The sequence below is a fragment of the Acipenser ruthenus genome, chromosome 5 (assembly GCF_902713425.1).
Source record: "Acipenser ruthenus chromosome 5, fAciRut3.2 maternal haplotype, whole genome shotgun sequence".
Classification (NCBI taxonomy): domain Eukaryota; kingdom Metazoa; phylum Chordata; class Actinopteri; order Acipenseriformes; family Acipenseridae; genus Acipenser; species Acipenser ruthenus.
The window spans coordinates 32861018-32873232 of NC_081193.1; the positions used below are offsets into that span (position 1 = coordinate 32861018).

The 12215-nt window shown below is 42.9% G+C and overlaps 1 long non-coding RNA gene across 1 annotated transcript; it reads right to left on the reverse strand.

Moving 5' to 3' along the window:
- Nucleotides 1–4558: 4558 nt before the first annotated feature.
- Nucleotides 4559–7902, reverse strand: LOC131737210 (uncharacterized). The gene is made up of 3 exons (XR_009328794.1): nucleotides 6584–7902; nucleotides 5737–5975; nucleotides 4559–5140 (listed from the first exon to the last, which is right to left on the reverse strand). It is a non-coding gene; the product is annotated as an uncharacterized LOC131737210 (long non-coding RNA).
- Between the last annotated feature and the right edge of the window lie 4313 nt (nucleotides 7903–12215).

Consider the following 12215-nt stretch of genomic DNA (forward strand, 5'->3'; position numbering starts at 1 on the left):
TCTGGGTTTTTATGGAATAGACGAGTATTAAGAAATACCCAAAAATAAGAGAATGAAATGCTTGAGGGAGAAGGGAAAAGGGCCTTATATTGATCAGTACTTCTTACAATGTCAATCAAGTCAGTCGAATGAAATCCAGTGACAGGAAGCAAATCACAGTTCACAGGATATCAGCATCCCTGTCATAGGTGTGAGGAGGACTTGCATGGATACAGCTAGTGATGAACCTAATGATCCTTGTGAACCCGGTCAAACAAACCAGCATAAGAGAGAAAAGAACCTCAATGGGCACAAGCCTGGAGTTAAATGGCCAAGAGTTTGTTAGAAAACTGTGTTGGACACAGTAAACACGGATCTCTGTTTTGCGTTGGAAAGGTTAAGTGGAACAGTTGAAAAGAAGCTGGATAAATTTGGGGACATCATCTACGCATATGGAAGCGAGAGGTTTGGAGTTGATAAAAGGAAGGAAAAAGTACAAACTATTCCTGTAGCTGTGAAAAAAACAAGGGTGTCATCATCTCCAGGGTCCAATGGAGTTCTGTACAGAGTGTACAAGAGTGCTTCAGGAGTTCTACGAATCCCGTGGAAACTGATGAAAGTGGCATGGGAAAAACAGCTTGTACCAAGAGCATGGCGCTGAGCAGGTGGAGTCTTTATACCAAAAGAAAAAGATTCTAGAAGCATCAATCAGTTTCGCCCTATTTCCCTATTAAACGCAGAAGGCAAGATTTTCTTCAGCATTATTGCTCAGAGATTGTCAACTTACCTATTAAAAGAACTGCTTCATTGACACTTCAGTACAAAAAGCGGGCATTCCAGGTTTCCCAGAATGCTTAGAACACACCAGTGTGATCTGACAACAAATTCAATCAGCTAAAAAGGAGAGGAAGGAGCTCCATGTGACATTCCTGGATTTGGCTAATGCATATGGTTCAGTGCCACATGAACTTATTTGGGCAGCATTTGATTTTTTCAGTTTACCAATGACAATAACAAATTTAGTGAAAGCCTACTTTGGAGATTTGCAATTTCGTTTTTCAACTTCTGAATTCAGTACTACATGGCAATGCCTAGAAGTTGGAATAATGGCAGGATGCACCATTTCTCCATCGGCTTTTACCATGGCAATGGAAGTAATTATTAGGGCATCAAAATAGATAGTGGGAGGAGAGCGCTTGGCTTCTGGAATGTGACTACCACCAATTCGAGCATACATGGATGACATGACAACCATGACTATAGCAGTAGCTTGCACTAATCAGTTATTGGGCAAATTAACCACTAACATTGAATGGGCATGAATGCAAAAAACATTCCTCCGCCCAGGAGAGCAACTGCCAAGAGAAGGTGTTAAAAGCAAACCTCGCCCAGGACAACTGGATGCTGCAGAGAAGGCCACAGAAAATAAAATAAGCAGCTGCTATCATTTTGGTGAAAAGCACAATGCACAGAGTTGCAAGTTAAAAAATGACACATGCTACATGTGTTCTAAAGTGGGTCATATTGCACGGGCATGCAGGAATAAAAAGAAGCATATGGAAGCAAAATTTATCAGAGAATGCAGTCAGATAGATGTGATTGCTGATGCAGAGCTAGGGCTGTTGGCAGTTTTCACTGCGAGTGGAAATGAAACAGGAATTAAAGTACAAGTGAGCTTACACAGAACACCAGTTAAAATGCAGGAGGATACAGGAGCTACTGTTTCTATTATACTGGAAACCATCTATGCTAGATGCTTAGCACAGTTGCCTTTAGAGGAAACATCTATGCAGTTAAGGACGTGTTCGGGAGGGAAATTCCCCTTGCTGTGTAAGGTGAAAGTGCCGGTGCAGTACAAGACACAATCTTTACCACTAGTCATCACCAAAGGCAACAATCCAGCTTTACTGGGAAGAAATTGGAAGAAGCACATTCATTTAGACTGGAAGAGCATTTTTCAAGTTAAAAGCTCACAACTGACAGTAGAACAAATAGTAGAAAACCACAAAACAGTGTTCAACAAAGGTTTGGGAACAATTAAAGAATTCAAAGCTGAAATAAAAATGAAACCTGATGCACAGCCACCCTTCCACAAGGCTCGTCCTGTACCCTATGCACTGAGAGAGTGTTGAAAAGGAGCTGGATAGCTTGGAAATGGAAGGCATTATTTCAAAAATTGATTGAAGCAAATGGGCAGCCCCGACAGCAGTGGTGCCAAAAGCAGACATGTTGTTGAGAATATGTGGAGACTATAAGGTCACTGTGAATTGCTGTGTTGAAGAAGAACCATACCCTCTTCTTGCAGCTGAGGAGTTGTTTGCCACTTCAGCGGGTGGAAAGTTTTTCACTAAATTGGACCTGCATCATGCATCCCTTTGGAGGAAACGTCCAAACAGTACTTGGTTGTAAATACCCATAAAGGCTTGGATCGTTACAACCATCTGTCTTATGGAGTTTCAAGTGCACCATTCTGGATATGTTATGTTATCCAGACTACCACTAAAGGACGTGGAACCCATTGACAGTGGAGATGAAATCTTTTACTTCTCAAATGTGGACAAGCTGCCGATCCAAACTATTGACATTGCAAGAGAGACTCAGAAAGACCCATTTTTGTGTCATGTGCTGGATTACACTCTAAATGGCTGGCCAAAACATGTGGATAACAAAACCTTGCTTCCCTACTTTAACAGGAGACAGCAGCTTTCAATTGAACAGGGCTGTGTGCTTTGGGGACAAAGAGTGATCATTCCACCGGTGTACCGCATAAAGCTACTGGAAGACCAACATGAGGCACACCCTGTAATGTGTAGAATGAAAGCACTTGCTCACAGTTACCTGTGGTGGCCAGGTCTTGACATTGAAACAAGGTTCAACTGTGTGACATTTGTATGGCAGTGAGGAACGTGCCATCACCCGCACCATTGCAGTATTGGAGATGGCCTACAATTTTGTCGATATTGCTGAAAAGGATCGCCAGTATTTTTTGGTCCTGATTGATAGCCATTTTAAGTGGTTCGAAGTGATTACCACTTCCAGCACAATTGAAAGTTTAAGAACATTGTTCGCTGCTTATGAAGTCCCAGAGAACTGGTGTCCGACGATGGTCCTCAATTCATATCGGCAGAATTTCAACACTTTATCAGAGGTAACGGTATCAAACACATTTTAATTCCACCATATCACGCTGCTACAAATAGAGCAGTGGAACGGACAGTGCAGATTCTGAAACGTGTGCTAGCCAAAGATGTGTTGGAAACAAACCAAATGAAAAAATTATCACTGCAATATTGCTTGGCTAACTTCCTGGCCACATATAGAAGCATCCCTCACTCTCTGACTGGAAGAGCACCAGCAGAAATATTTCACAAGCGTGAAATTTGCACAAGGCTGACTTTGTTGAAACCAAATTTGGAACAGGAAATGGAAGCGAAACAGGACCAACGAAAAGGTTACCATGACAAAGCACACGCCAAAGAAAGACTGATAGTGGAGAACGACAATGTGTGGGTGAAAACTGGATGGTGGGGAAGAACAAGTGGATAAGAGGTGTGGTTTGCAGAAACAGGGACCACGATTATTCCTGGTGAAATTTGGAGACAAAGTGAGACTGATACATCTGGATCATTTGCTGAAAGCAGCAGAGGGTATTACTGTGGAAGTAGGGGACGGTTATAAACCAAGTGATAGTTTTCCTGATCCTGAGCCAACCTTGGACCTGGAGCAGACTTCATTTCAAAGGAACGCACACCCAACATTAACTGCAGACCAGGAGTCAGAGATGTCTTGTGCAGAGTTTCCACCAGAACCACTGAGCAGCCTGAGTGGGGGGAAACCTGTGAGGACACAACAATCACAGGCAGAACAAGACATACCATCTCAGTTATCTACAAGATGGCATTACCCAACCCGTCAAAGACATCACCTCAGAGACTTAACCTTTAATGGTGCCAACCACCACCAAAACACCACAAACACTATTTACGGGCAGGGCCGTGCCCTGCCACAAATTTATTTTTATGTAAAAATAAAATTAGATTCATTTGAATTTTTCAATGATTTTCAAAGTGATTCCAAGTACAGTAGATAGTCTTTCCATTCAAATGTGATACTGTATCTCTGCACTGTTACCATGCACTTTGTCCAAGATTTCAGAAGTGTGTGTTAAAGTTGTACTTTCCATAATTTGTATTTTATAGTGTCACCTCCGTGCCACAGTAAACCCGTCTTTTTATCTGCTGCAGAGCAAGACCTATGATGCAGCAGGGATACCTCGTCCTGCGAAGAAACAGAGGCTTAGTTGAATATGCTTTTCTATGTATGTGGGATCCCTCCTGGGACAGGTGTAAATATGGTAAATTGTCATCTTTAAGGACACAGTACCCATTTATTTTATGAACTCTGTGTCATTTCGAGGCCTTCCACACATAGCTAATATGTATTGCCTGGTGCCTTATTTTCCTATATGAAAGATGTACACTGAGGGTCAGACCCTCACTGTAAAATTGAATTGCCTGTTACTGTCATTGTTATTTTAATGGCGATAGAGCCGTGGGTTTATTATGTATTGTGCATGCTGTTGATGAAGTGTGTTTGATATATGACGGTGTATTGCTGTAATTAGATTAGGGTGCATACATTATTTTATTCCAGATGCCAGTAGACAAATTAAAAGACAGCCACCATAAAATGAATAAGAAAATAAAATAACTAACACTAAACCCTAAAATAGACAATAAGACAACTAACTACAACCTATTAAAATAATTAAAAAGGCAACTTTTGCGATGGAGTAGTAAATACGACTCCCTCTGACAGCTTCATATAGCCCTGCTGCAGCACACGGGTCCCCAATGCCTCATCTATCAGTCCATCCGCTCCTCTGTCTGTGGTGCCGCAGCTGCTCCGCTGTCCTGTGTACCCTCCTGTCCAGTTAGGAATCTTGTTGGTTAAAACCGGTGTCGATCGCCCCACGGTAAAACCTCTTTCACTTTCATTGCTTTCGCTGTTGCGGTTGCTGCTGCCACCGCTGCTCGGTTCTGTCTCAGTTGTTGCTCTCCTTCTGCTTTTTCAAGCATGCTTTTAAACAGTCTCACACCCAAGCCGCTTCAGGTGCAGGTAATTAGGGCAATAGTTTCCATGGTCAATTGGTGATCAAGTTCTGCGTGACAAGTCCGTTATACAAATTAAAGTGCAATAAAAGAAACACACAATCAATTAAAAAAAGAAAGAAAATCAAAATCACACGTGCAAATCATAATTGTGATAAGTGAAAAATAAATCAATGTAAATAAAATGGTTAAATAATAAAATCAAATGGTGCTGAATTAACTATACTTGTCACACCTGTGACACACTTCCCTGCTTTTTCAATTGCAGTCCCTGCAACTATCTCATTTCCAATAACTCATTAAAACAATAGATTCGATGCCCTTAATTTGCTTTTCCATTAAACTTCTCTGAAGCTCACTGGGGGTCTGCCCAAATTAGCCCTATTGGATCTCCTTAACTCACATGGTGGAGAGACTTCTCTAAACAAGTAACCCCATATTGACTGGGGTACTGCTGGCACCTCTACACTATCTTAGGTATTGGGTGGCTCAAGTAAAGGCCACAGGCTAGGACGCAACATATGGTGTTGCACGGTCCATGTAGGGCCTTCACGTTGCTCGGGTCGCACTGTATAAACTGGCAAAGTGGGGCCTGCAATATTTACTATGACAAATGGTTCAATTTCCCACCTATCTGCCAACTTACCTTTGCCCCACAGCCTCTGATTCTTGACCAACACCCTTTCACCAGGTAGCAATAGAGCTTGCTTCGTCACCTTGTCATAGTTCTTGCGATGTCTCTCTGTGCTCTGGGCCATCTGCTTCCCTGCTTTTTCATAGGCAAAAGCCATCTTCTGGTAATGGTGATGCACCCATTCATCTGTATGTCGGGGTACCTCGGGCTTTGCAATCCCCAGGGCCAAATCCATTGGTAGCCATGCATGTCTTCAAAACATCAGGAAGAAGGGAGCAAAACATGTAGAACTATGCACAGAATTATTATATGAACTAATGAACTAGTTCTGAAAGGTAATCAGGAAAGCGCCCTTGCTTCTCTTGTTCGAAAGTCTCCAGTATATTGAGCAATGTCTGGTTAAATCTCTCGCACATTCTATTGTCTTGTGGGTGGTATGGGGTAGTTCTACTTTAACTTATCCCATAACACCTACACAACTCTTTGATCAAATTTGACTCAAAGTTTGGACCTTGGTCAGAATGAAATCGCCTAGGGCAACCAAAAGGCTGTATAACATGTTGCCACAGGGCATGAGCTGTTGTCAAAGCAGTTTGATCATGGGTGGGGACAGCCCATGTAAAAAAGAGTAAACATGTTTGTGATTACTGCTCAGTGCTAGTGGTGCTGTAGTCTGAATGGGGACCAGGGGCGCTTTACGCTCTGGCTTTGCTTTTCTTAGCACACACCGGGGCATGAGGCATGCCAGCCCCTCACATCTTGTTCCATTCGTATCAATCCCCAAATGCCCTGCTTGCTCATGGTAACCCTGCCAAATCTCCCTCCATTCATTTTCTGGAGTAAACATTTGAAAACGTACCTCTAGTGTACTTGGGTCCATGCTCCGCCGACAAAGTACCCCGTCCTGTTACTCTAGCCATTCCCATTGTTGCAGAGCCTACAGCATCCTGGGGGCATCCTGTTCACGCGCTGCAGGAGTGGGGAAAGATCCCCCATCCTTGAACTGCTGGATCAATGGGTCCTTCCATTGTGCCTAGATCCATCTCTCTGGTGCCCACCCCCACTCTGACAGACACTACCATCCTCAGCCTGTACATGTAGACCTGTTACTCCACTGCAGCAAGCTTGGACCACCTCTGGATTCACGGTCTGGAAGGAAGGAACTTCTACTGCATCTCTGTCTGCCACTTCCGGACCCTCTCTCCCTGGAAAGTTTTCTGGCAACCTGGAAAGCACGTCAGCATTCACATTATTTTTACCTGTACAAGATGTCAAACTGAAAGTTGGACAGTTGTGCTGCCCATCTCTGCTCCACAGCCCCTAAGTTGGCAGTTTCTAAGTGGGCTAGAGGATTATTGTCGGTATAAACTGTGAACTTTGCCCCGGTCAGGTAATCTTTAAATTTATCTGCCCACTTTAAAGCAAGGAGCTTTCATTTAAAGAGCTGTAGTTAGGCCATTATCCTCTCTTTTCCATCATTGATGCTAAGCTAAGACCAAGTCCCTCCTTGCTGGCACCTGTGTACACAATAAAAGACAGTGAGAAGTCAGCAAAAGTCAATACTGGGGCCTGAAGTAAAGCAGCCTTCAACTAGATGAAAGCAGCTTCACACAGTTCAGTCCATGCTACTGTCTGGCCTTGTTCTTGGTATTTGATATGCCAGTCAATAGATTCTGAATGGGGGAAGCAATACTGGCAAAATCCAAGGAATACCCTGCAAATCCAAGGAATGAACACATCTGTTTAACAGTCCTAGTCTTTCACCACAGCAACTTTACCTGGGTCAGGCACAACTCCTTGGCAGCTCACAACATGTCCCAGGTACTGTACTTCAAGCTGGAAGAATTTGCACTTTGCTGGATGCAGCTTCAATCCATAGTGGCCTGACCTCTCAAAGACAGCCTCAAAATCTTTCAAGTGAGATGCAAAGTCAGCAGAATAAATAATTACATTATCAAGATAAATCAATAGTGAGTCGTACACCTGGCCTCCAAGACAGTGCTGCATTAATCTCTGGAAAAGGACATTATCTCAATTTGTATAAACCAAATGGAGTGGTAAATGCAGTCTTCTCTTTATCTTGAAGGTCTACTTCAACTTGCCAATAGCCACTTGCCAAGTCAAGTGTAGAGTACCATTCAGCCTTTGTTAGACTAGTCAAGGACTCCGATGCGAGGGAGAGGGAAGCATCTTTGTGTAACTGTGTTTAGTTTCAGATAATCTACACAAAAACGAAGAGAGCCATCCTTTTTTCTTACCAGGACAATAGGGGCTGCCCAGGGGCTGCTGCTGTTCCGAATCACACCCGATTCCAACATTCCTTGTAATAGTGCCTTCATCTCCTTATACATGGTTGGTGGGACAGGCCGATACCGCTCCCGCGTTGGGGCTGCATTGCCAGTCGGGATTCGGTGCTGCACAACACTGGTCTGACCGTAATCCTCTTCATGTGCTGCAAAGACATGGCTCCAGTTACCCAGCAATATGTCCAGCTGTTGTTGCTGGTCTTCAGTCAGCCCAGTTACTCCCAGCTTCTGGCTGGGAGAGGCAACACACCCAACTAATGGTTCCACCTGGATCGAGGGCACATCCACTTCAATTACATCAGGCCTAGGTGGAGTCAGACAACTCTTTCTCCCCCTCTATGCTAGTAGGATCTACAAAGAAAGCAGCTGCCAGCTTTTGATATCTTTTAAGCTGAACTGGGTAGCTATTTACATTCCTTACCCTCACTAGTACATGCCCTTGGTTAACTAACCCCACAGACCTGGCCACCCCAGCCGATTCTGTTCTTCCACTGGATCAATCATGCAGCAATAAGTGTTACCTTCAGCTCCATTGGGTACTTGTCCCCATACCAACATCTCACTTTTTGGAGGCACTTCGATAACTTTTCGGTAGGCTGGTCTCACAAACCCCCCCAAAATAATCTCCTTCTTTGCATTGGGCTGTCCACTGACAAATAGAATAGGCATTAGTGCAAATTAATGTAATTATATGTAAAAATAACGTGATATCTTGTAACAATTGTAAGTCGCCCTGGATAAGGGTGTCTGCTAAGAAATCAATAATAATAATAATATTCTAATTCCATTTACTACTACACTCACTTGGGGATACTCTCCTACAGTAGCTTTCTCTGAAAAACTGGGGATTTGACTCAAGTAACCTGCTGCTTGCCCAATACCAGCAGGTCTTAGTTTAAAGGACCCGACGCTGGTGGGTCTTCTGCGGGCAATACCTTTCTATGTGTCCAGCTTCCCGACAGTAGCGGCAAATGAGTTGGCTTCTGGGGTCCCATTGGTCAGCAGCCTGGTGTCTCGGCCACTCCCTCCAGGGGGTGAAACGTAGGTGTGAATGGTCAACTTGTTCTGGGGGCGGTCTAGTTATGAGTAGGGATGGACTTACCCGGTTGACTGGGGCTTCAGGACGCAGTTCCTTTAACAGCTCCTTACTTAATTCCGACACTTAATTTTCTCATTTCCTGAAAGAGCTCATCTTTTGAACCCCCCCCCCCCCAAGATAAAGCATTTTGGGGTGAATTCAAAGAATCTTACTCAGCTACTGCCCAACAGGAAGGTTCACTCCTTATTTCTACCTGCAGTTCTTCAAAGAGGATTGCCTCTTCCTGAGTCTCTTAAAGGTCAGCATTTTGTTGAATCTTTTTTAGCAGATTACGTTGCAGTTGGCTGTCTTTCAGTCCCATGACAAGCTGATCTCTCAGCAACAGGTCTTTGTCCCCCAAGCCGTGGGAAGCTTGTTGCTCCAGTCTGTGCAATACTTCTCTTAACCGTAGGATGAAGGTCTTCACAGTTTCATGGTTCTCCTGTTTACAAGGGCGCAAGAAAGAGGCAGGCACTTTCTTTTCAAACTGTTCATCAAGCTGCTTAAATATCTGTTCTATAGTTTTTCTATCTCTTTCACCTAGGATCTGGAGTTCTCATTTTGCGTCCCCCTCTAAAGAGCCCATCAAAAAAGTCTACCCTTTGTTCTGCTGAAAGTGGCTGCATACGCATTATCATATTCATTTGATCTTTCATTCTCGCAATTTTATGTCTGAGCCTTTATATTTTACCATCCATGGAGTCCCCCCCATGAAAAATGGCATCATCATAACTGGCCTACTTGTGCTTGGCCCTTCTGCTGCCTCCATGGTTGCACAACCAGTACGGCTTGCCCCAAATCCTGCAGACTGTGTCAATTTTCTATGTGACAATTAAGAGGTTTTATGTTTGTAGCTGCTACGCTACTGGAGAAATTTCACCTCCAGATATAGTAGCAGTGTGGAGTAGTGGTTAGGGCTCTGGACTCTTGACCGGAGGGTTGTGGGTTCAATCCCCAGTGGGGGACACTGCTGTTGTACCCTTGAGCAAGGTACTTTACCTAGATTGCTCCAGTAAAAACCCAACTGTATAAATGGGTAATTGTATGTAAAAATAATGTGATATCTTGTAACAATTGTAAGTCGCCCTGCTAAGAAATAAATAATAATAATAATAGTTTATATTTGGGTTCTTTATATTCGGGGGAGCAGTACCAGTGTACATCCACAGAGAGAGGAATATATTTAGAAATTATTTTATTCCAGATGCCAGTAGACAAATTAAAAGACAGCCACCATAAAATGAATAAGAAAATAAAATAACTAACACTAAACCCTAAAATAGACAATAAGACAACTAACTACAACCTATTAAAATAATTAAAAAGGCACACTTAACTTCTGCGATGGAGTAGTAAATACGACTCCCTCTGACAGCTTCATATAGCCCTGCTGCAGCACACGGGTCCCCAATGCCTCATCTATCGTCCGTCTGCTCCTCTGTCTGTGGTGTCGCAGCTGCTCCGCTGTCCTGTGTACCCTCCTGTCCAGTTAGGAATCTTGTTGGTTAAAACCGGTGTCGATCGCCCCACGGTAAAACCTCTTTCACTTTCATTGCTTTTGCTGTTGCTGTTGCGGTTGCTGCTGCCACCGCTGCTCGGTTCTGTCTCAGTTGTTGCTCTCCTTCTGCTTTTTCAAGCATGCTTTTAAACAGTCTCACACCCAAGCCGCTTCAGGTGCAGGTAATTAGGGCAATAGTTTCCATGGTCAATTGGTGATCAAGTTCTGCGTGACAAGTCCGTTATACAAATTAAAGTGCAATAAAAGAAAAACACACAATCAATAAAAAAAGAAAGAAAATCAAAATCACATGTGCAAATCATAATTGTGATAAGTGAAAAATAAATCAACTAAATAAAGTGTTAAATAATAAAAACAAAAGGTGCTGAATTAACTATACTTGTCACAGCAATGACAGCATAGAATCACCACGATTAATCCAGAGGTCAGTTATAACATGACTCTGGCATTGAGGGACCATTCCAGATGAATGGCTCAATATTAAATTTCCATTCTTATTAAACCCATAGGCTGGTAGATTATGCCATATTGTGCCAAGTGTTGCACCAACATCCTGTGGTTGTATTACATGGATTGTATTTAGATGTTGCCTGACATCTGCTGTCCCCCCTGTTTTCATTTCGAATGAACATTTACTAGCCTTTTTAAAATAAGTGAATTGGCTTGAAGATTTCAGATCATTCAACAACTGTGTGCCTGATGAGTATAGCATCAACTCCTCTTTCTGTACATCCACCACTTCATTTGAGTTCATTGAGTAATTCTTGTGCTTGTGCACATTTGTCATCATTTTTTATGTAATTTCTTAATTACAAAAAGTGTTCATCATTAGTATTTTGCTGCCAAGTGGAAAGGTTTAGATCCAGGCATTTTGTGATTATAAACTACAGTCCTCTGTCACGCTCATTTCCCATTGGAGAAAAGCTCAATTCAAACCCATGCCTTGAGATGTGAAAGATAGGGCTTTAGATTACCTCTGCTGCCCAGGCTCCATTCATTGCCTGAATATAAAAAAATCCAATATCTGCCCATTGACTGGGAAGCCAAAGCTAACACTTAAAGGTTCAAACCCAGCTGAAACACATCCTGCTATAAAAGCACCAAACAATAAGAAAACAATTGTGCAGACATTGAGTCGAAGGCCTTTAATGGCCTCATTACCACTGCAAATTGAACCAGAATGGAAAGAGATATAGCTAGGAGGCTGAAAATTGAAACAGTGTATCTCTGCGCTTTCCTTTCTTTGGGCAAGGACCCCAATCGATACCTACAACTAGGTTAATGCAGTCTCTTAAAAACATACAATTATACTTTCTGCTGAGCTCAATGAGATAATTAGTTTTGGAGTCTGCATAGTGAGGAGTGGTGCGTGGGTGTTCAGCTTGTATGCTACTTGGTGCCTTCTGTTGGAGTCCTATCAAAGTACACTGGAAGATCAGGAAGTAAACACAACTTTGCATTTCAAGCCCTAAATTGAAGTGGACATTATTTCATATCTATGGCACAAGTTTGCTTTTTAATTACCTGAAACAAGAATCCCCAATAAAGCTCTGCCTCATATAACAATTACCAGGCTGACCAAACTGGG